This window comes from Pipra filicauda, unplaced genomic scaffold (assembly GCF_003945595.2).
Source record: "Pipra filicauda isolate LSUMZ 115617 unplaced genomic scaffold, ASM394559v2 scaffold523_size368350_pilon, whole genome shotgun sequence".
In the NCBI taxonomy this organism is placed as follows: domain Eukaryota; kingdom Metazoa; phylum Chordata; class Aves; order Passeriformes; family Pipridae; genus Pipra; species Pipra filicauda.
The window spans coordinates 284,952-310,609 of record NW_024104669.1 but is presented as its reverse complement, the minus strand read 5'-3'; the positions used below and the strand labels follow the sequence as shown (position 1 = coordinate 310,609).

The following is a 25,658-nucleotide window of genomic DNA, read 5'->3' as shown; positions in this document are numbered from 1 at the left end:
CTAAACACAGATTGACTTGAGTGTACACTGGGGTGCACAGAGGTGTTTGAGGTAAAACTACTTAGGATTGAGAAAGCTTACGTAGGAGTTAGCAAGAGGTGGCAGGGTGTAGAGGTGTCCTTGGATATGATGTTTTACCAGCTGCATGAAGTGGTTGCTCTTTTAAATTTGGAGAGCGAAAATAAGAACATATGAGATGGGCTATGGAGTATCTGCTGCTGTTTGAAAATCCTGGTGATGAAAGTAACTCTACCCAGGCCTAGAAGGGTCCCACAGGGTTTATATGACCCCAGGCATGTGTGCTGCCCCAGGCAGCAATGGGGAGTCCCCAGTGAGGGAATCCACGCCTGCTGCACAGGAACCTCAGCCAAAAAACCTATTGCAGGCTGCTGTCAGGAGCCGTCCAAGGACTCTGTCCCATGGAGTCCCTCTCCTTGTGAGCCAAGACTGCCATTCCACATTCTTTCACAGCAACAAATGTTTCCAAAATGAACATGGTGAAAGGATTTTAGTTTTTCATTCTAATGCAGTGGCTCTTGACATCTCTGAACATTTCTGAGGGAAATAGAGATTTTATTTGAATTCTGGTGATTCACCCATTCTATATTTATATAATTGATTTGTAGCCAAATTTTCTTCGACAATCTCTGCAGAGCTATGTGTTCTTCTTTGGCATGTGGATGACATATACAACAGTGTCCTAGTTAGAACAGCTGGGACCAGTTCATCACTGTATGGGTGTAACCCAAAACTGTGTATTCTATAGCCTTCCATGCTATTTCCCAGAAACTGTTATCAATAGACCATTTACACCATCTGCCCAGAGCAGCCTGACTCCTCAGGCTATAAACTGGGTGTTAAGAGGCCTGCGAGATAAGAGGATGCTCCTGTCCTCATCCCCATTGTGGAACTCCTCGCCCTGAGGGAGGTACTGGGCATTCCTGCCTGAACTGGAGGATATATAATCTTGGGGTCTTGGGACTTTTTAACCACTCGTAAGATCCAGAGGAAGACTGCAGACCACCACTCTCAACCAGACTAGAGACCACCACTCTCAACCAGACTGCAACCATCACTCTCGACCAGACTGCAACAGCACTCTCACCAACAGGTTTTCCCCTCTCCTTTTACTTTGGACTCAGGGGGCCCAACGAACACCACTCTGTTCATGCCCCAGGGTGCTGGGTTATACATTTGGGTTTTGTAGGTTAAAACCAATTGTTTGTCTGTACAGTCGTACTTATTGTATTATTTTATTAAATTGTTATTCTAACTTATATTCTCTCTTTTGAGTTGGGTTCATTTCCCCTGCCAGTTTACCTTTAAACCAGCACAAACAGAGATTGGCAGAGAGGGTACAGATTTCCCTCAATTTTTGGCATCCTCTGTGGCTGTGTTCCTCATATCATCATCATCATGGCTGGGCTTTGCGAACAAAGATTTGGGAAGGGCTCTACCCACGTTTGTTGCAAGCGCGTTGGTGGCTAAAAAGGCCAATACGAGATAGGCATGACCGGTTGCAGTTCCTCAGATACTATACAAACAAAAGCTGACAAACTGACTTGCTGAAAACAACGGGTATATTATTATTAGTTTTAACATGATCATAATTTTACTCACAGTTTTATTAGTATGTCAATGGGATTTTTTTTATTCTACTGATAAAGGTTCTAAAATAAAGATTCTATACAATTTGCAGAACTAAAGCCCCAAAATTGGAAAGCTATAATTTCTAAAGCTGGAAAATATCTGTAAATCAAAAGAAAGGAAAGAATAATATTGCTATATATATATCCCGGTATCATGTTGCAGGTTAGCAAAGGCATACAGTGCTTTTGGAAAACTCCACAAAAGAGATTGGCGTAATAAACACTTGAAGAAAAGCACCAAGATCAGTGTTTACAAAGCCATAGTGTTGTCTACGCTCTTGTATGGTCCCGAATCATGGGTCATCTACCGCCACCACCTGCGACTCCTAGAACGCTTCCATCAACGCTGCCTCCGTACAATCCTAAACATCCCCTGGTCAGATTATGTGACCAATACATCTGTTCTTGAGCAAGCAGCAGTCACAAGTATAGAAGCCATGCTGATAAGAACACAGCTGCGCTGGGCAGGGCACGTCTCCAGGATGAAGGACCACCGCCTCCCTAAGATCTTGCTTTATGGTGAACTTGCCACTGGCTGCCGCATGAGAGGAGCCCTGAAGAAAAGATATAAGGACTCCCTGAAACAACATCTCAGCCTTGGCCAGATTGATCAACATAACTGGTCTACTCTGGCCTCAAATCGGGAGGCCTGGAGACACACCATCTATAACGCAGCTGTCTCCTTTGAGAACACACGCAGGATCACTCTTGAGGGGAAAAGGCAACGCAGAAAGAACCGTGTATTGCAGAATATACCATCCAAAGAGTCTTTCTGCTCTGCCTTTTGCAATTGGATATGTCTGTCTCGTATTGGCCTCATAAGTCACCAACATGCCTGTAACAAATGTGGATAGAGCCTTCCCAAATCTTCGTTCGCGAAGCCCAGCCATGATCATGTTGCACAGTATTCAAATATCTTAAAAATAAATACAATTAGGTAAGATCATGATGTTCTGTGTAACATGGGTAAACTGCAATATAAGACCCCATCCTCCAGCCTCCATCGGTTTGGATGATAGGAAAATGAGAGAAAAAAATATTATCGTTTACCCAAAGTTATTCAAAGAAAGTGGAGTGAAAAACGAACTTATATTACTTTGTTATTTATTTTTATTTTCCCTGGCAGCTTTTTGGAAGCATTTTAATAAAAGATACCTATCAAAACACATTGTACTTTAATCTTCCTTGATGTTGCCTAGGAGACACAAGCCTTAAGATTGAAATGTAAGTCTTTGAAAAAAAGTGTTTGCAAACTGTAACAAAAATTTTTTTCTTCAGGTGAAGCTTTGTGAAGGAGACAGAATGTTTCTTTCCTAGCTGCTTTTCTGTTTCAAAACTGCATCTCTGACTTTCAGCTTCACTTCAAGGACTTGAGGCAAATAATAAATTCGAATTTTACAAAATTTTTTAAATTCCTAAATTACCACAATTGACATTGAAGTCCCCATTTGTATGTATTTATGCATATGAGCATTTAATTATTCTATACAATATGGGTGACATGTTCAGGACAGGTGCAGAAAGACTTAAACCATCATGCCTAAAAAGCTCTGGGGCAGGCTGTACTCTGACAGACTTGAAATCCACGTCCAAAGCCTTGTTCTAAATCAAGCTGAGAGAAATCATGAGCAACATTTGTGATCCCAATTGCACACTCCACATGGACAGCAGAGATCACGGCCTCCACCGTTCCAAACATGACAGGGAGTCCTCAAGTACCCTACTGAGCTGAGCCGAGATATTTGGAAGAGCACCTAATTTATGGAAGGGGGCTCTGGGAAGCTCAGTGTTCTCATGAATCTGTGTTTCAGAGACCCTGATTTAGAGTTCTGATGTAGAGATAAGGCCATGGGGGCTTCCTGTGGGACTCTAGTCCCAGGCTTGCACTGCTCAGAAGGGGCTGGGAAGGCTGTAGCCTGTACAGTCAGCAACACCTGGGGACACATTCAGCCTTGTAGCTGCACAGCACTTCCATCCACATGCTGCAGTATCCAGGTCTCATGATAGTCTCACTCTCAAATAACACAAGGTCAGGCAACACAGCACACCTGATTCTGAAGCACCTGATTTGGCCAGCACATCTGATTCTAAAGCAGAGCCCAGCTGGCCTGGCTATGACAGCAGAACTTCACAGGGTGCACAGCGAAGCAGTGCACGGTTATGAATTTGTCCAGTGGAAGAAATCTCAGAGTCCAGAGGGGTCTGTCAGGAGAATGGATAGATGCTTTGGGAGCTGTGGGAGAAGCTATGAATAAGATCTGGGGACACCAGCAATGACAGATGTCACTTTACTGGAGTTAAATGCCTGAACCTCACTGTGAATCCTCACCAAATTAAAATTCAATTTAGGCAATTTCAGTATCATAGAGTAGTATTTAATTGAGTTATATGTCTGTATATTCTGAAAAAAAGGAAGAAATATATAATCACATCATTAATAGCAATAATGTATTGGCAGCTTAAATTTCATAGCAGATTATGAAGATGTAGTGACAATAAAGAACCAACTGTTATATTTGGTACCCGGTTCAGGAAGTACTCATTTAACTGAGCAGGATGTTCCTTACGCCTTTGTAGATGACACTTTGGAACAGAGAATTTACTGGCTAAAGAAGAGATAATGCAGGCTACCACCACAGTGGTTTTGACAGGAAAAGGAATATCCCTGTCTCAATCCTAGAATTGAGAATTGAGAATTTATTGAATCCTAGGAATCAATAAATTCCTAGACATTTATCCTTTAAAATTATTTTTTAAAAACCAATTTGAATATTTTACTGTATTATCATAAATCCTTACTTTCCTGTCATTCAAATCCTTTGGTTATAATCCTGGCCAAATATTTTCCTCATCACAGCATTATATTAGAAAAGGCTTTAGGGCATATTCTGGTAAGATACTACTTGATGTCAGATTACAAAAGTGACTTATAATGTCATCATCTCCCATCCATGTCCTTGCCTGCTGGTCCTGCTCTTCATTACCTCCCCTTTTGCCCAGCACAAGCAGTCTGTGACCACAGTGGACTCACGTGGCTGAAAAAAGACCTTTTTTTCTATCCCCTCTGTTATTTTTTAGTCAAATCAGTTCTTTAACCTAATCTACTCAGTGGCTGAAAATATGTCAGTGCTTGAAGGAGAGAGCTGGTGGGAGAGCAAGGGGCTCAGAAGGTACAAGAGCTGTACAGAGCTGTACAGCAGATCCATGCTGCACTTCCACTGAATCTTGGTGTCACATAAATAAAATTATGTATATGTTTATGGTTTATGTGATGTTATATGTTTCTTTTGCTAACAACAAAAATAACATCTGCTAAATACAAAACTCATAAATCATGTCAATTTTGTCTTTACTTAAAATTTCTGATAGAGGGCAATGTTAGAACAGCTTATCTTCTGCCCTGGTTTCTCACAGTCTAAAAAGGACGGTATGTCTGGCTCTGCACAGACGTGCAGCAAAGCTAATATTGCACTCAAGGTTCCTGGGAGCTGAAGTCTCACTTTGTCACACATACCTCCAAGGCAACCACATGGACTATGTGACACATATCACTGCCTGTTTATTTTTAATTTGCCAAAAGGGCAGTGATTTACCTGCTGGTAAATTTAGATCTTTGAATATATTCCCTATTTCTTTACCAAAATGAAATGATCTCACAGGAGGCACTGGAGTTTATTGTAGCACTTACTCCTCATTTATGAAGATAAGTGACCAGCTAGAAGTGGCATTTTGGATATTTTATCTTTGAGTCTATTCTACAATTGTATTCCAAAGTTCAGACAAGGAGTACATTTTATTCTCTCTGACACTTGGAATACAGAAACACAAACATTTTTCAGTTAATTCCATCACCATCCTTTGCAACTTTTTGCCCTTTGTTTGTTCTGCAGCTAAAAGTATTCAAGGTCTCTCCTTTTACCAGGGTCTTCTGGACTTAGGCTAAATAAGGTACTAGATTCTTCCATGTCAAATTCCTTTGAATCACATTTATTCTGCTTGGGTGAATTAGTAATGGGATCAACTGTGTTTCAATTAAACAATGAAGATAGACATGAACTTGCATTGAGTTCCCTGAATTTGGAAAATACAATGTGAAACATGACCTTCTTAAGATAAGGCATACATTGAGAACAAGAGAGAGAGCTGGAAGAACTGTTGACGCTTGTTATGTGATTTTGAAGCTGCGGTAAGATAAGGAGGCATCTTTTCTTGCCTAAAGCACAACTTAGATGGCAAACAACCAAATTTGGTAGATGCAGTTGCAAGTTTCACTTGAGGTAATGCCTAACATATTGCAGGTGAGAAGGAAGATATAAAAGTGTGAATAGTAATGGTAACAACAGCAGCAATATCTCTTTAATACTACTTTCACTCATAAATCTCAAATATATGTCACTCGTATCTTAATTTTATGGATGAGGAGAACAGAGCACTGGGAAGGGATCTGACTTGCTCCCATTAAAGCAGTGTTAGAGCAGAGATTGAACCCAGGCTTCCAGCCCCTAGCCCAGGGTGAGAATGGCCCCACTGTGGCAATTGCTGCCTTCTCCAGGCTTTTCTCATCAACAGCAGAAATCTAGATCTGTATTTGAAATGCACCTCTACTGCTAGGACTGCTGTTTCTTACCATGCAAAGGCTGTCTGAAAGGATGCACTTCCCAGTAAAGAAAGCGAGCACAGTAGAGCTTCAAAAAGGACAAACTCGGTACAGTTCAGCTTGGGATCATTATATTTGAAATCAACTGTATAAGTGCTGTATTTTACCTGTGTTTCAGGTAAAAATGTGTTCAGGAAGGACATAAATTGCCTATGGGAAATAAATAGCCTTGTCTTTGGCCATGATGTAGGGGAAGGACATCTAGCTGGACAATAATTCTATTGAAAGCCTTTATTCTTCACATTATATATACGGGAAAAAAGAGACATTTTGGCAGACAGTACTTCTGGCAATGCAGAGCACGCCTTGCTCACAGAAGTGTTTGGTGGATCACTTCCCTTCCTCTGCAACTGAATGAGATCCCTATGCTAACTGCAACAACTGCTTTATTTTTTAACTATTATTAGGAAAGTAGCCATTTTTTCCTTTCTTTAATGCATGTTTTATTTCTTCAAGAGCAAGTTAATTGCTCTTGACTTCTTCACTCTCATCTGCCTTTCTTCTTTTTGATATGCTTTTCCTGTTTGCTGGTTCTTCCTCCCATGCTGCACACCAATCTGCTCCTCTCCACCATGAGCCCTCCAAGGCAACGCTGTCCTCTTGTTGCTGTGATGTGGTAGCCCTGATTTGGAGATGGCTCTTGAGTTTCTTTCACCCCTCCTCTTTGATAGCAACAACTCCTGGGAACTTTTGGCCCAGAGGCTCACAGGTTTCCAGGGTACTATGAGCAAGAGTTCAGCTTATCCTGATCTGATCTTCTGGTTGCATCACTGGGTTTAGAGGAGTTACCTGTTAATACCTGGAATCGTATTTATCCAGTAGTTTAGTAGGAGCTACTATATGCTATGGCCATGAGGACAGAGTGTGTTGGGAAAGCCTGGATGTGCCTATAGGTCATCCGTGGATGAGGTGCCACAGTTGTGCTTCACAGGGGCCAGACCTGCACTGAAACCCCTGGCAAGAACAGGGCAGCCTCACTTTGAGTCCACCTTAACCTCACAGACCAAAGTGCTCAGCATGGACCTACCTCCACTCCTGGTTTCTGAATCCCACTCAGTTATCCAGAGAGAAACACTGAACAATTTAGGTTGGACGAGACCTCTGTGTATCCCTGGTCTGACTCCTCCTCAAAGCCAGCATGGGGTGAGATGCAACAGAAGTGAGAGGTCTGGGGATCGGGGCTGGAGGTCTGCAACCCAAGGGTGGGAATTGGAATGCAGTGGCCCTTCAGCAACCTGCACAAATCATTTAGGAAGCACCGTTGTAAAAAACACAGCAGGAACACTTGGGTCTCAGTGCCCTTCATCCAGGGGCTTCACACACAATTAGGCCTGTTTAATAGAAACACTTCTTTTTACGGATATGGTAGAGACAGGGAAAATGAGGCCTTGTCTGAATTACTTAAGTTGCAAAAATCTCACTATTAAAATCTCACATTTTCAAATCAATCTAATTAAAGTAGGGCAGTTTTTCCATTATAGGTGCCCTAGGACAGGGAGGGATTAACATCGCACTTCCCAATGTCTGGAGCATCCATGGCTCCCATTCCCATATTTAGGAATATGAATGCTTAACACGCATGAAAATCTGGCCCTCAGCAATGGGCCTGAGGAGATGTATATTTTCTGCAGCAAACTAGTGTTAGGAAGGAGAGTAGAAATTTGGGATTCAGCAGGGAAGTGGCCAAGGAAAACCATCAAGTGTTTCTGTAGGATGGCTCTTCTCTCCTACCTTCCCTATCCTCCAGAGACAGCCACTGCTGGTCATAAAAATAGGTATAGCTATACCTCCTAGGGGTGATCAGCTTTGCAGTGCCCTGCTCATAAGTGCAGCAGCATCAGGAGGTATCCAGGAGGCCAGGATTGCTGTCTGGAGTACACACAGCGCATCAGCTTGCTTTGCCATGTTGGTTTGCTTCTGATAAAAGCTATGAAATAAGTAATTTTTAAAAAGCCTATATTATCGCATTTTAGAGATATTCACTCCTTTCTGATGCTACTAACAGTCCACACCTTTGAGTTTTTCTACACAGCCCATGATTTCTTTCCTTTAAAGGACGTGCAGATCCCTTTACTGCAGCATTTGGGCAGAAACCAAAGTAACATCAGGGGCTCTCGCAATCCCTTAGCAAGCGTTGCGACACTGTGTCTGTCTCACCACGTTCGCAGAGGGACCTTTTGCCTTGGTAGCTTGTGTATCCTGTTGGTCTTAATGTCACGCTGCCGGTCTGATGGATTAATCCAGACTTTGCGATCTGATAAGAGCTGATGTTTGCAGGGAAGCTGGGGTATTGGAGTGAGATCTAATACTTGATATGTCCTTTGCTGTGTTGGAGATGTGCACAGACTGCTGGCTATTTCTGCTAGTGTGATTATATTTTAAATTTGACTTCTTACTCAAAGTAGGCTGTTTTTACAGAGTCATATATGTAGAAATAGATTTCTTAGAAGTGCCCCTTTGTGGAAAGGAAGTGTGCAGAGCTAATTATGATTGAGAATTAGCATATTTCTAAGGCCATAACATACCTGTAATCTAAGATATGTATCTGTGTTTTAAGGGAAATGAACAAACACTCCTGGGAACCTCTGTCTCCCACCCAGTCACTAGGTAGTTTGTTCTCTAGATTTTTGGGATTTTTGGGATTTTCATTTTCAAGTTATTAATGAATTTACACAAGAAGTAAAATACACAAATGGCTGAGAAACTCCATAAAAGGAATGCCACTGTCGCCAAGGCTATAAGTATTACAAAGTCACACCGCTCTTTAATGCCACATTCATGTGCATGTCACACCAGCTGTTTGGCTGAGCCATAGGGCTCACATGGTCCTATATACTTTCTCTGACACTATTCAGCAGAGGAAGGGGCAAGAAATGTTCTAAGCTTAATCATTTGAGGGTTGGGGTAAACCCTGACTGCTTTCAAAATTGCAAAGTGTTGCAACTCTGAACACTGGTGTTAGTGTCCATGCCCTTACTGACTCCTACAGAGTTCTAGCCATCAGTGACATCAAGCATCTGGGAGTCCACAGGTGAACTATCCATCATGAGAAAACAACCTAACTCCACATTACTTCTGAATGGGTCACATTTTAATTTCTTCAACTGCCCATTTCTCCTTGCATCAGGAGGAAGAATGGAAATCCATACTACACATTTTCTCTGCCTGGAAATAAGCTGTTGTCAAGCAAGTGTGAAATTGAAGGTCAATACCATTTTGCACAAGCTTTTTGTGTGGCCATCCCTGCTCTGCACTTGGAGGGCTTTTTAAACTGTGTTCCAGATTACTTCTACTGCACACAAGGAGCATGTTGCAAAAGTGCCAGCTTACTCCCTACAGGTCAGATCCTTTCCCACCATACCTCAACAAGCAGGGCAGATGTGCTGAGTGAAGCGCAACTGCACAGCAGTACCATCTGGGCAGGACAACAATGTCCCCTGGCAAGCTTCACTGCAATTCTTGTGCAAGCAGCCTCTCCGGGAAGTTGTTGATTACCTCCCCCAAAGCCTCCTTTAAGCCCCTCTGACTCTATAGTTCCTCAAATAGGGTGAAGTGCTGTCATTATGTGCATAGGCATGGCTGGGCACAGTGCAAAAGGAATAGCAGAGAGGGTTGTAGATAGATTACTTGGATGCAATTTCACAAATTCTGGGAAATATGATAGATTAGATTTAAAGCAATAAAAAGGAAAAGGCAGGACAGAAGTGTCCCTCTATTTTTCATATCTGCATTTGCTGTGCAGCTACAAACTCTTTGGTGTTCTGGTTCAAGGGGGATTTTATCGTATGGGTGAGTTTGGAGGGAAGCTGGGTGTAATTTCTTAGCTTTTAGAGCAGTAGTATGTCCCAGGTGGGACTCTGCAGAACTCTCTCTTTTATTTGTTGGTTGTTGTGTTTTTTATAATTTACAGATTATCTGAACATTTGAGCTACAAGAGAATGTAGAAATCATTTATTCTGTAAGGACTTTTCCCTTAAAGGCAAGCTCACAGCGCAAAAGGTCTCCCAGGCTCTGTGGAGGGCTGGCAGGAGTTTCTGAGTGACAGCCAAAAATATGTTCTTGCAGCAGTGTTTCCAAGTTGATGGCACTACAACAGAGGCAGTTCCACTAGAGACGAAGCAAGCAAACCCACGCTTTGGCAGGATGGGGAGTTCTGCCTGCCTAGACCTAAGGGTAGCTGTCATCTTTGCAGTTTTATTTGTCTTTGCCTAAGGCAGTGAGAGGAATTAGGTTCGTATGGTAAATAAAAATAGTATTAGCAAAAATATCCCGGGTCTTTATCCTCTCACTTTTATCTTACCCAAAAGTTATCTGCATCACTTTGGAAAGCTGATACTCTCTGAACACAGCACAAGCCCGATAGAGTGTTGGGTGCTGCAACTAATTACTGGGTAGTTACAAGCGCTGAAAGAGGGTAAAAGAAGACAAACCCCCTGAACTTTCCACTATTTCAGTCTTGCTTTAGCTGCCATGGGTTTAACACTCCTTTCAGCTGGGGCCAAGAAAAGGTTTCAAATGACTTGTGCAAATGGACTAAAATTTCAGGGTAGCACATGCCTGGGAGGACATTCTCTTCTACCTAGCTAATTCCCAAAATATAATCAGCAGGCATCGGCTGAGCTGAGAGAGCCTCTCACATGTACAGTGCTTTACCCTGCTGGTTGACCTAGTTGTTGATGCAGGGATTCACACACAATGCCAAGTCTGTTAAGTGACTGCAGATTTCTTCCACAAACAAGCAAACAAGAAATTAAAGAAAAGCTTCAGCCATGATGATAAGCTTGTAGAGGCACTTAGAGCTTGTTTGTTTGGTTTGGTATTCAGCTTGGCCTTTCTCTGAACCCAGCTAAGATGGAAAGCTGTAGTAAGCTTCAGTGCAGCACACGAGGCCCGAGGAGGCCAGAGATGGCTGCAGCTCCCTGGCCATTTGGGACTTGCAAGAACCTACGCAGCATCAGTCCTGCTCTGTGTCACATTCCCCAATGCCCTGGAAGTGTTTGCTCTGTCATGCTGGTGTCAGAGAGATAAAAGGAAAGACTGAAACTATCTGTGCTGTAACACCCCTTAGTCAAAGGCGTCACAAGGTTTCTGCAAGATGAGCAGCTTCAGTGACGTTTCCATGCCTGCCTACCCGTGATTACCATATCACTGAACATTAAAGAGACTTTGAGGAACATTGAAGGGACCTGAGTTTCAGAGGAAAAGTGCGTAGCAGTTTGTGAGCAGCTGCTCTGTAAGGACTACATTGTCCTTAAAGAATCAGCAATGAACTTACAACTGCTGGTCTAAATCCTTTTCACTCTTAAAAGCACACCAGTACAGAAATGCACATGCAGTTTGTACTAGCCACACATGTTTTAGGATTATATTTAGATGTCATGTAAGTATTTTGGGATAGCATTTAAAAATAATTTCAGTAATATTCAGAAAATTATTTTCAGTAATAATTTTTGTTTTCAGCACCCGGCATGGTCCATGAAGGGTAGGAGATTATGGTAATTTATGGTGATGCTGGAGAAGTGAAACTGGCTTCTGGAGGAAGCCCTTGTTTGTAGCCTATAACATGAATATGCAGGAACTGGTTTTATGTTCTATTTTGAAAGATTATTTGTGAACATTTTAAGAACTGAAGACAGGATTTATGATGCACAGTGAGAAGATAGTTCTTTGCTCAGCAGTATTACTGCCCAAAGAGCCAGGCACTTTACTGGGTCATTTGTTGCTCTGACATTTTTCAGAATATTTTCATCAGGTTGTTTTCTTACTTTTAATATACCAGGGCAGGGGGAAGTGACATCATAATTTTGTTTTATTAAAAAGTAGGACCATGAATTTTCCTTCTCAGTTTGGCTATACCTATGAGGTTAGTGCTGTGTATGCCCTGTGGAACTGGGTAGAAGACTACAATATATGGATAACATTCAGGGCTGTGATGCTTTAGATGTATAACTGTGATAAGCCAGAGGCAAATTCAGCTGATCTGCATACAAAATATTCTCTTAATGAAAAAACAGATGAAGGAAAGCAGATCTTGCTGTTACAGCTACATTTTTAGGATCCTAAAGAAGATCACAGGCTTTTTCAGCAACATTTTTCATGAGACATGAATGGTCTAGAAACCATTCTTCCTATAAAAGATGCCAGCATGGATGAAACTGTGGAAGTAACCTCCTCACCACCAGCAGTATAAAGGACCCCCAGAGAACTGCTTTTCATTTGACATACATTACACTGCATAAACATTAATGGGCCACAGGTGCTGGAGCCAAACCTTTTGGACCAGATCCAATGACCAAAGGTGTTACCATGGTAGTGTCTCTACCAGCTTCTAAGCAGACTTCTGCTTGAGCAGCTCCACCATGCTGGCTCATGTTCAGAGCCTGGGGCCTCAGCTCAGTCCCGCAGACTACTTTTCCTACACAACTAATTATTATGGTCTCATACCCTTGCAACACAGTTGCACAACCATAGCAAAGGTTTGCGCTCTCCATGACAGTGCTGTCAACAAAAGGTCTCTTTATACGACTTTTGGGCTGAATGCTCAGAGATCTGTACTGGAGCAAGTTCCCAGGGATGTGGACATGGCCCCAGGCCTGTCAGTGGTCACGAAGACTTTGCACAATGCTTTTAGATATGTGGTTTACCTTCTAGGTTGCCCTGTGTGGAGTCAGGAGTTGGATTTAACGATCTTCTAGGGTCCCTCCCAACTCAGCATACTGTGTGATTCTATGTTTCTAGTGTTTTCTACTTTTCCCACTTCCTGATTTGTGACTACAACAATGTTGGCACAACAGTTTGGTGAAAACTCTAAGATCACTGGCTGCAAGAAATAAGAATATAAGAGGATTTAGCCTTTTTTTCTCAGCTTTTAATTATACACAGAATATCAAATAGTGTTGCTCATTTACTATGCAACAGAAGTATCGTCTGTTGGAGAAGGACAAAGAAAGAAGCTACTACGCAAACTCAAGCTGTCCTGAAGTGTGTATTACAATGACTGGTAGGATTTTTACAGTCTGCCTCCGCTGCTACTGTCACTTCATCCTGCCATGAAAGTCTCTACTCAACTGAAAGTGTTAGGAACTGATCAATGGCCTGCTAGAACCTGGATGTGAACCATTTGCAGGATGAGCCCAAAGTGCCAGCAGCAGCAGTTGGCCAAGGGTTTGCAGTAGGAAGAGGTGTCCCTCCATCTGTAAAGAAAATCCTAAGGCATGAATGAATCAAACCAGAGCTATTACACTATATTATGCAATATTTTTAAAGGGGTATTTATTCTAATATGTTGTGAACATGGAAATCTCTTTTTCTCTCCCCATCCCCGAAGATGTGTACTAAAACATATAAAAAAATGGTGGCAGCTTGTATTTTTTTATTTGCAGAGTTCATTCCTAGTGCAGAGTGATTCTCTTCAGTACAAGATCTAACTAGAGGCTACATAACTCTCTGCCTCTAGTGCCAACGAAGGCACCGTTTGATTTATGGGAGGAGGCAATTGCAAGGCTTAGGTTTCTTCCTAACAGCTCAGTAGCCACTTTACAAAAGATCACCACTTATACTGCCCATATTTCCATAGTCTAAATATCACCAAAGTATGTAGGCTGAAAGAATCTGCGCCTAACGGTGTAAGAGAATTTCCTCTGTTTCACTTTTTGCAATGAATAAGAAAAGCTCAGTCACGGTAAAATGCTCATTGCTGCAAATTGCATTTTAAGCACAATTAATGTTCCAGGCTCAAATCTGGAAAAAAGTTCAAGGAAGGATTTCTGTCCTTTGAATTAATTCTTTGTGCTGGTTTATCATCATAACCATTAAGTCCTTAGTATTGGTCTTGTATATATATATGAAGTTGTGATTGCCGCATTGTGAATCAAAGCAATGTTTTCACACAACACAGAGGATTGAGATGATACTCATTATCACATTGGTAGTGATTGTGGATAACACTGAAATATCTTTTATTAAATCAACCACTTCAGGAAAGAGGTAATATGTCACTGGACTTACCAAAATCATTTATTTATTCAGGGTCTATTTGAAACCTGTTGATTTGCAAGAGATGAAGCTGAAAAATTAGACAAATGTATCTGCAACTAACACCACACCTCTGAAGCATACCTTGTGCTTGGGCTGCCATTATACCTGGAGTTGTTATGACAAGTTTAAAGGATGTGTAGCCTTTTGGGCCAAATCTTATCTTGATAATGTTGATAGTAAAATGAATATACCTGAAGCTTCTGTAAAATTATTCTGCTGAATTTGGGCAGCTAGGATCACCTAAACTTGAGCAAGAATTTTTTTGGAAAATGTTTCTCTCTCTCCAGGAGCACAAGTATTCCCATTAAATCCAATTGCAAACGTTTCTGTTTGATATTTTTCTCCTAGTAAGCTATAACTCTCATCTAACTGAATTAACAGATCTGTGTTTGCAGAGGTCTGGAGAGCTTATACCCAATGTTTAGGACTTCTTAACCTAAATCATTGCAAAAGAGAAATTTAAATGTTTCTAGTGTCATCAATTCCAACTGTAATTTCAGATTCAACTGTAATTTCTTTCTCAGCCTACCAAAACATTATGTAGTTCCTTGAAACCTGCTGTGCTTTTTTCCGAAGAACCCAGCTGGTTGTAAAGGGATATGAATGACTGCTAAGGCATTCTCTGCTACATATTTTTTTCTCCTGAAATACTGCATATAATTTGTTGATTTTGCAGTTATTGCAGTGGATACTAAATACTGTGGGGCTGTGTGTATTATTATTTAAATCCTATTATTTTTAATAGTGTTCCAACATATCAAATTCCAAGCACATTCCTGGCAAGGAGCCTCTGTAGTTCATAGCTCCTCCTCTCGAAGCTTAGCTGCTTCAGTTGATGCTGTGACTGCCATTGCAGTGACACTTACAGAGCATCACTCAAACACATTAATACAGCTTTAATTACTGTTATGGTTACTCAACTGCTATACAAGCACCACTGTATCAACCAGATAATTCTTTGTGGGCATTTATGTTTATGTGTTCATTCACAGACTAAAATCACTTACCCTTTAATAAAGTTTGTTGCTTTATCTCTCTGTACCATGCTCCACACAGTCCTCTCAAAATTTATTCCTCTCAGGTTTAAAGTCATCACTTCCACTGTCTTATTATAAAAACCTGAACTTCTTATCTGGGCTCGGGGTTGACTTTTTCCTTTTTATTTCCCCCTGCAGCTTTTTTGGAACATCAGGACTCTGATCTGCCTGCAATCCCAAAGGAGTTAAATAAAACTTTGGGCAGCTTTTCTACATTAGGGCATGATTTCAGGTTGCTTGTTATGATAGCCTTGCAGTACCAGTTGTTACCTGGCATGGGTGGGTGTATAACTCTGTATTTTCATTGGAATCACACTAATGTATTCTCTGCTCAGTGAGTTCTGGAGTACTGGAGGTTTAACATGTCCTTTGCATTCTCTGTGGTATTTCGAAAAATATCAGCTGAATCATTGTAACCCAAGGAAAATAGTTACCTCCCAGATTTGTCTCAAGTTCCCCTCCTATTAGGGCATCCAAACTATGTGAAAACTTCGTTTTTGGCTTGAGCCAAAAGCAGTCGCACATAGAGCTGAACATTAGTGCAAACTAATTACACCATCCTCAGCTTCCCGGCAGTGAAAGAAAAGAGGAGTTATCAGAGGATGAGCCAAGAGAATGACCTGGTTTCCCAACGTTGTGCACAGAGAGAGACATAAGCTGCGGCTGATGAGGAATGCTAATGGCATCGTGCAGCTGGCATCCCGCGCTGGAGGGAGAAGCCGCAGTGGCAGCCTGGTACTGCCATCAGAGGAAATCAGCGCCTGTCTTGCGGGAAGCAGAGCTGCATGCTTTCTCATCACTGTCCTAAGGGATTGCACTGCAGCACTTTATTATTACCTTTATTTTATACTTCACTCATGCGGTCATGAAGAATGACGTGTGAACGTGGGATTTAAATCTCCCTTATGGGACTCTGGCAAATGGTAACAGTATGTGGGCCCCATGGCTTTGTGGTGTCACCGTCCCACGGAAGCTCCTCTGAGGTGTGGTAGGAGGAGACAATTTGCCCCACGGACAGCAGCAGTAACCACGTCTGCTTCCCATGATTTCTGCCTTATTTTTTGCACTGCGGAAACCCTATCTCACCTTATCCCATCCCCATCTCTCTCCTTCTCTGCAGCCCCAGGTTCCCTCCATATCCCCTTGCCCACAGTAGCCTGCCAAGGGCTGGCCAGGGAAGAGGCAGTGCATGCTGAGGCTGGTCCAGGCCATTGCTGTTTGGCTGAACAGAGCAGATGATCACTGAACTCCTGCTGACACTTCATCTCGGTACAAGTAGCCACCCTGCTGCAGAAAAAAATGATAAGCAGAATGTGAGTTTTACCCAGTGCCCTCCCCCAAAAGAAGACAATTCTAGTTACTAAATAAATCCTTTTTACTTGGAAGAAAAAGCAGAAGACAAGACCTGCTGCAGGTGGGTCATTTTAACATGACTCCCTAGAAAAAGATGACTGCTGCCCTGGAGAATGCAGAAATTTTGGAGTGCTAAAATCACAGAGCTGTGTCTGACCAGAGATGAGTGGAAGGTATAGCAAGTGTGATGGATTGACTTTGCTGCAAGGATAGACTGCTATTATTGGTATCTGCAGTCTTCCCTCAAACTGAAAAAGAAGTAGCATTCTGCCACTTTCTGATATTTCTGTTGGAAAACCAAAGTTTAGAAGCCATGTATCATCTGTCAAAAATCTTTATGAATCTTGCTGTGATAAATGCAGGGGTGATGAATATGTACTCTGGGGTTTTGCGGGGGAGAAGCAGAGCTTGCTGTTTCAGGCAGCCTTAGCCCAGTCATGCAGATTTTGTTGAGGGCTCTTTTATCTACACGGAAAACCTCAAGGGAATGTTATCCCAGCCAAAAGGTTGGCAAGGGACAGGATGTAATCTGGATGATGGGAATATTCTTCTGATCAGAATTTAGAAACCAGACAGTTTACACTGAAAATAACGAGGCAGACCCTTAGAGAAAAGGGTACCAAACACAGCAGCATCTTAGCTGTGGTCCTGCAAGTGGAATTTCCCATATCTCTCTGTTGTAGCTGCTTTTATTCAAGATTGACAGATTTATGGTGACATCATATGGACAGCAAAATAAGAAGGATGATTTGAATGTCTAGTGTATTTCTTCTTCTCCTCAGGGAAAATGCTAAGATGCTCTCACCTCTCCATTTCTACATAATCCTTGGCAGAAGAGACAATCCATGGTTGTTAATTTTTAAGACTTTACTGAGAATAGTATGATATTTCATGAAACACTGGTATGTTTTCTGAGTTTGCCTTTATCCCTAGTGATCACCTCTTCCTATCATCTTCAGGGAGACTGAGCTGCTGAGAGGAATCCCCTGCACAACAAGGAGCAAGAAAACATGGAGCTCAGAAAATGCGGGGAGGGGGACTAGGATGAGAAAAAAAATCCCTGAGGAATTAGATAAATAGAAAGAAAAAAAACCAGTAGGGAAATGGCAGAAGAGTGTAAGATTTAGAGCTGTGCCTAGTGGGGCTGTAGCCAGGTGCAGGTGGATGGGAAGGGAGGAAGGACTGGGAGAGCAAGGAAGGTTTGGGAGGGGGCAAACAAGTGTGTGGGGAGTGACCGTGGCAGACCACCCTGGCTTGCTGTTATTAAGGTAGCCACAGAAAGGGGAAATAATTGCTTACTTATGTAACCACTGATGTTATGAAAGAATTTTCTCTAATAAAACCCAGAATTTACTGTGCCTGCATGATTTTGAAACCTGGAATAAAAGCAATCAAGGTGTACAGACCTGCCCTTTGATGATAAGAGAAAATTTTGAATACAGGTAAAAAATTAGGAAATTGCTTTTGTCTTCTCAGGGACCACACTCTGTTCATTAGTTTTCAATTACCATGGTAAGATCCTAATAAGTTCTGGAGGTTAAAAAAAAAAAAAAGTCTTATTAACGAATAGAAGATGCATTTTGTCAGAAATGCCACAAGAATATTTAAATCTTGACATTTTCCTTAACATTAAATATTCATTAAGTGACTGTAAATCACTAAGAGGCAGCATAATTATTTTTTTATTTGTGTAATTATGAGAAATACGTACAAAATTCTTGCAGTTTAAGATTTCTTTCTGAAAATTATTACTTGGGCATTGACAAGGATTTATTAGATGAAACTCATTCAGGGGATGACTTTTTTTCCAGGCTGTAGAATCTCAATTTGAAACTTATCAGTTTGCCACTTGTTAACTGGAAGAGTATAATCATTAGCTTTGGATAATAAATGGTCTGTTGTAAGAAATAATTTAGCATATCATCAAAGGAAATAGTAGAACTAATTGCATTGCATTTATCATTGGCCATGTCAAATCTGGTGTGGTATTTAAAAGCAAACTTTGTCTGAGAATTAAATGGAAGTCATTGACATTGATTACACTTATGATTGTGTTTACATGTGGTAAGACCTGAGAAACACACTCCCTAGATACTATTATAATCATTCCTTTACACTCTGCTGCTATTACAGAAAATGGTAAACATGCGTTTGGTTTCTCACTGTAAACCTAAGCCCAAAGCCCTGCTCCATAACTAATAACATATTAGGATGTTCTGAGTAAAGGACCATCTGGGAGGCGGTAACCTTAAGTACATGCTGCTTTAGGCATTTCTTTCCCATGATGGATGACACAGGGGCAGCCATCTCTCCCACCAGCTCCAGTGGCACCTGAGCTGATGTGGGCATCCTGCTCAGCCTTGGGACTGCAGCAGCTTCCCAGATGCTGTGTTGGGTCCCCGCCCCACACCTTCTAGCAGCAGAGAAGAAGGGAAACAAATTCTAAATTATGCAAGAAAATTATATATGACAAGAAAGTTGCTTGAGGTTTTTTGGTTTGTTCGTTTTAATTTCAAGATGGAACAGCAATTATCTGCCCCTTTGGAAAACTGTCTTTTATAAAAAAACCCAAATCTCAGTCTAGGAACGCCAGGCAAAGTTAATGGCCCAAGTTTACTTTTTCATGAGTAGGTGCAGGGTAAGTAGGCAGGGAGTGGCCACTGCAGTGTGTTTACTGGTACCAGTAATAGCTCCTCAAATAAGACCACCTCCCTGCTCCTTGCAGTGATTGATCTTGCAGGGGTGGGCAGTTTACTGTCCCCTGGCCTGGGAGCTCTCTATGGAGAGGTGAACAGCAAAGGCACAGGCATGGGAGAACACCATGGCAAGGAGAGGGCTGGGACGCCTGAGCACTGCCCAGAGCTGAAGGCTCAGCTCAGCTCAGAAGCTCTTTGCCCCTTGGCCCTCCTGCTCTGCAGCCACCCTGTGGGACCCCAGCTGCAGCCCCCACTGTCCTGGTGGCTTCCTGACTGCTTGGACCCCACTGTCCTGCACAATGTCTTCCTCGGGGTCTAGTCCTGCGGCTTTGGAGGTGTTAAAACTAGATGAGATCTTCCGGGTTAGCACTTTGTCTTCTGATTTGAGTGTGCACACTGGGCCAGTTGCCCTTGCTGCTGAAATGGGGCATGACAAAGGGGATCAGGTGCTAAACACAAGACACTTGCCCCAGCCTTGCCTGATGCTCACCTCAAGTTCAGCTTTCACTTGCATTTCTATCTGGTCAGTTTGGAAGGTACTGACTATTTTGACCAGCTGTGAGGACTGTAATAAAAATAATCCAGCCCTGTTTGCTTTGCTCTGCTAACTTTCCTCTTGCCTCTGCAAATCTGTTTGGAAACAGCAAAGCCAGGGGATAGCATTGATACAATATCCTGAGCAGATGATATCCATAGCTCCTGTTTCATGTCCAACAATGTTACATCTGATCCAGGACACGGCCCCACATTCTTGATAACAACAGTGTCTAAAGTGCTAAGCAAGATTAGAGTTCTTAAAGGCGGCAAAATTAAAAAGGGATTTCCTTCCTCATTTTTGAGGAACACAGAAGCCTGAGCCTGGAAAAAGAAATTGCAAGCTACAAATCTTAGCGTTAAGGCCTAGTCCCTAGAGAGAAAGGGTGGCAGGTACATGAACACAGTTTCCTCGAGCTGGAGATCAAACTTGATTGAGTGCAATATAGGGACTCAAAAGCATGTTGACAAACAACTTGTTTGGAGGCCGTGAGTACCAGCAGCATCACTACTGCAGTGGTCTGACAACCAAATGCACAGGTCCAGAGCCTGTTTCTTCCTGTATGTAGGTGATGTTGCAGATCCTTTTGTATGGTCTTAACAGTGTTAGAGAGGTAATTATTCCATGCTGGTCACTACTGCCAGCCTGTATCTCTGGGTTTTCTGTTTTTCATGGGGAAGAAAAAAACCCACTTTTTTGAAAAAGTCAACTTCTAAGTGAAAAATGCATGCCTTAAAGAACATTCAAATGCAGAGGGAAGTGAGTAGTGCCACATGCTACTCATCTTCCTCTTGTTAACATTAGCAACTCTAATCATGCAAGCAAAGTAAATAGGAGTTACAGGATTCATATAAAATGGGTCAATTTTTCTTTTCAAACATGTTATTATTTGCTTTTAAAGCAGTGGAAGAGTTTGCTAGGGTTTTGTCTGTCTAGCAATCCTGCCCCTTTCACCCTGGTGGGAAAGGCCTCTGCATTGACTTGTGGTTCTTTCAGCTCCAAAATGTGTGAGGCAACATTGTCAATGAGAGAGAAAATGCAGACACACATTTTGAGGCATCTCTGATGGTGCCGGAGTGCAATCTCAAGAGACCACTTCCCTTCTCACTGCTCTTGGATGACAAGGAGGAGGTCATCACCACCTCTTAGAGCCAGGAGGGTGATGAAAGACATTGACAAGTGGGAAGTGCTTCCCCAGGGGTTAGCTGGAAATCTTTCTCCTGAAGACTGTGAGTCTTCACTCGACAAAATGCCCTACCAGTCATGAGAAGATCAGCAAAACTGGAGGCTGCCAGGGAACACTGTGTCTAAAAATCATGAGAGGAACATGTGCATGTTCAGAAAACGGGAAGGTGACTGACAAGAACAACTAGCAAGCCAAGCAGCCTGAAAACACTCTTAATCATTGCATGAAGTCAGGACCACATTTGGGGAAGACTACTTACACAAGAACTACAGTGCTGAGAATAAACATCTGGGAACAAAAACGTCTTGGAAATGCAACCAACAACAGAGGGAGTATTCATTCCAAAAGAGTTAATAAAAAAGAATTTCCCCATTCAGTAACCAGCAGTCACAGCACATGCATATTTTTAACCTCCTTGCATGGTACGCAGACCACTTTTTCCTGCTTTAGTGTTTGGACTGTGTGTTTAGAAGTTGATTTATCGCTCCTGATTAGTTCACTTTTCTGGGAACAACTGCCTCCTGTTCATCCACAGAGGGGAACCCCATGCCTCTTCTCTGATCCAGAGATATTTGTAATGAAAAATGATAAATTCCACAGAGACATAAACTTTGGTCTCCAGATGACCCTTCAGGTATTAGTGATGATCCATGGCACCTGGATAACAGGAACTAGAATGGGTGTAATTAATACATGACTCAATATTTATCACATAAAGAGCCCAAGTAACTTCTAACCTGAACTGGATTTGGACACATTTCCTAAAAGTCCATATCCTGTTGTAGATACTTAAAACTTTTGAGTTTTCTTTACTAGTTAATGTGTAGTAGGCATGCAGGTAGGTAGACTCTCAAGTAATGCTCATAGCTGAATATTCTCTTAAATAGTCCTTATTTAGTAGCTTAGGTATTGTGCTGGTTTTGGCTGGGGTAGAGTTAATTTCTCCACAGTGGCTGGTATGGGACTGTGTTTTGGATTTGTGCTGAACACAGGGTTGGTAATATAGTGATGCTTTTGTTATTGCTGAACAGTGCTTCCACAGAGCCAGGGCCTTTTCTGCTTTTCCTACTGCCATGCTGGCAAGGAAGTTGTGGGTGCATGGGAGGCTGAGAGGAGACACAACCAGGACACGTGATTCAAACTGACCAAAAGGATATTCCATATCATATTACATCATGGTCAGTATACAAAGTAGGGGGAAGAAAGAGGAAGAGGGAGATATCTGGAGTGATGGTATTTATCTTCCCAAGTAACTGTTAGACATGTCGGGGCCCTGCTCTCCTGGAGATGGCTGAACACCTGCCTGCCCATGGGACACAGCGAATTAATTCCTTGTTTTGATTTGCTTGTATGTGTGGCTTTTGCTTTTCCTATTAAATTGTCTTTATCTCAACGCATGAGTTTTCTAGCTTTTACACTTCTGATTCTCTCCCCAGTCCCATTAGTGGGGGAATGAGTGAGCGGCTGCATGGGGCTTGGTGGCTGGCTGAGGTTGAACCACAACAGACATTTCTTCACAGTTCTTTTAGTTTCTGCCAATTCAGTCTAGATTTTTTGGAGGTGAAATCATTTTAGCATTGGACTGAAATGAGCTTATGGTATATTGTTGGATACTCCTAAACCAAGACTGACTTTTCTCTTGCTCTTTCCTCCTTTTTCTTTGACTTTGTAAAACAACCTCAATTTAATTTTACTTACTTGTGATGTCTTTATGAAGTATTTTGAGCTGATACTACCACTAACTTCATGTAAACAACTTGGCGTGAGTATGAGATCTAGTCTGTAACTATTCTCCCTAGAAATTACATTCTTCTGAAATGAAAGGAATCTACATTAGAAAGCTGGAATCTTATTTCTACCCCAGTTGTTTTGATCCAGCAAACCAGTGAGTAAATATAGGTGAGAGGTGACTGGTCCCTGTGAGTTAAGGCAGAGATGTCTTTCCTACCGTCACCTCTGAGCTTTTAATAATTCTGAATCATCCTCCAGCCGGTTATCAGCATTTCTGTCAACTGGCCTGGAGCAGTCATAGCTCCCAAGTGTGCAGTGATGAAAAAGGTCTGAAGATCAGAGTATCAATTGGTTCTACTTCTACAAGGTCTTACTTATACAGGTTACTTTACTAAAAAGAGGGACTACTGGAGTTGTAGCATTTCTATGGCATTGTGGGCATGAGGGATCCAGAGCTGTCACAGCCTTCGTTTCCTTTTGTTGTGCCTCTGCCCTTTGCACAGCCATTCCTGCCCTGAGCTGCACAGACAAAAATGTGGTTTGGACTGATTCTTTCCTCCCACCCCAACAGCCGAGTGCTGCAGCTAGATGGCTACAGATTATTAACTGTACTCAGTGTTAGCACAGGTATATTAATATACCAAGTGCCACTGCATGTAACAGGAGCCAGAACAGGGCTCCTTTTAATAAAAGGAGTTCAAGCATTAAGAAACTGAAGCAGCATTTTCCCTACATCAGAAGGTGGATCATTATTTTTATTTCTCTTCTGTTGTGCTGAGTTTTCAGTAGCTAGGAACATTTTATTCTCAATGGAAGACAAAATTCTTGTGTAATCACATAATTCCTGCACCTGAGGCTTTAAGAAAAAACATTAACCACTGCAAGAGTTGGCAGCAGTAGGGGAAGAGGAAGAGGAGATGGAGGAGGAAATAATCTCATTCTCTCACTGCAGGAGCGGAATCTGACTCCGCTGCTGATGCCTGGTGATAGAGGGTACATCCGAGAGGGAGAGGAAATTGAAGAACCAGAGGAGAAAAAAGGTAGCCTTTAGGAAGACATAAAGAGAAGGAAATACTTGGGATCAGCAAGGAAGGTCATTGGGCTGTGCAGCCTTTAGACATCTGGAGCTCCTGGCCACGGCGTTGCCTCACTAGCGAGTGTTTTTTGCACTCCAAAAGAGGAGGGGGGAAGGGTGTCTTTCCTGCTCCAGTGTATCTGCGTCAGAGGGATAACACCTGATTTTGTCTACATCCAACTGTGAACCGTGCTGAAAAAAAAAAGCGTGGAGGCAAAAAAAAAATCCAAAATGTGGTAGAAGTGCCTCACAGTTGGAAGGGGAACTCAGAGCTGGAGATGCATTTTGTGCTCTGTTGCTTTTCTATCTTTGGAGCAGAAAATGGGAGTTGTTACTCTAGTAATCTACAAAATGTGGGTATGGAGCCATACAAGGTTAGAAATCCAAATATTAAAACTGAGAGAAATGAGGCAGAAGGAAATTTGATGTTAGCTTTTTTACATTTTGCCTCTCCAGATGAAACAGGACTGCTGTTTTGTGTAGCACTGTGCTAAATATATATACATTGAGCTGCGGCATCAGTTTTCTGGTTCTGCATTAATATCACCTGTGGCAGCAGAAACACTGTATAAAGAATTCATCCATCATTTTTTCCTATTTTGTATAAAGTAACTACATCGTTCAGTCTTGTACTCTTCCAAACAGTGTGCCACTCCTTTTTTTTTTTTTTTCCAGTAGATTTGAGAGGATGGAGTTTATGTTTCTGTTTTCAAGTGTTGCTTCCTCCATGAGCAGGAAATCCTCCCTCCCTCCATACATTTTAAAAAGAGTTGACAGTGCCTCCAGTTAATTGCATATCAGACTGAAGTTCTTTTTCCTGTCCTACGTGACTGTCCTCTTCTCTTAAATAGTCCATCTGTTTTCTAACTCCCAGTAAGAATATTAAAAACATCCCCTACCTACCACAAAACAAAAACTCTTCTGGGAAGATGAATGTAGATGAGGTGGCAGTAACTGATGTGCCATTTAGATCACCCATATATCACTGGGATATCTTCAGATATTACCATCAAGAGATATCTAAGAATATAGATTTAATACATAGTAACACCTCCAAACTAGTCAAATCCTTTTCCTAGTTTATACCCCTTCCAAAGATGTGTTTTGAAAAATCTGCCTTTCCAAAGAATATAGCTTTCTGGATTGCTCTTCTGTATATATCACTGCAACCTTTGTCCTCCCCTCTATCCCTTCCTCCTTTCTTTGCCTGTTAATGATTCACATTTATTGTGCCATGACCAAGCTCTGTCTAAATTTCTCTTCCTATCTCTCTACAGTTTTTTCTGGTTTGGGTTTGTTTTGGTTTTGGGGTGTATGTGTTTGTTTTGTTTGTTTATTTATTGTTTTTGTTTGGGGTTGTGGAGTTTCTTGTTGTTGTTGTTTTAATAGAATCTGATGACTCCTCCTCCACTTGTATTCTGAAATAGGAGCTCAAACAAACAGGTAAGTCACCTACAAAGGATGTGACACTGAACACACCTGAAAAAACAGCAGTGTAAACCACTCCGTTTTCAGTCCTCAATACAGTGTTTGTTGAAAATGTATGGAAGGGGTCTTCTGACTTCCTAATCAATGTGCCTGCTTTTACTGACTGCATCCATAACTCACTAGCATTGTTAGCAGGAAAGAAGAAGCACTGTAATGAGACTGCATATATTTGTCAGTTCACTTCCTCCTCGTTTAAAATTATTTGCTAAAAAGA

The 25,658-nt window shown here is 41.9% G+C and overlaps 1 long non-coding RNA gene across 1 annotated transcript; it reads left to right on the top strand.

Annotated features, from left to right (window-relative positions):
- Nucleotides 1–16,407: 16,407 nt before the first annotated feature.
- Nucleotides 16,408–17,938, top strand: LOC113986162. Its single transcript, XR_003540090.2, has 3 exons — nucleotides 16,408–16,693; nucleotides 16,767–16,906; nucleotides 17,693–17,938. It is a non-coding gene; the product is annotated as an uncharacterized LOC113986162 (long non-coding RNA).
- The last annotated feature ends 7,720 nt before the right edge of the window (nucleotides 17,939–25,658 follow it).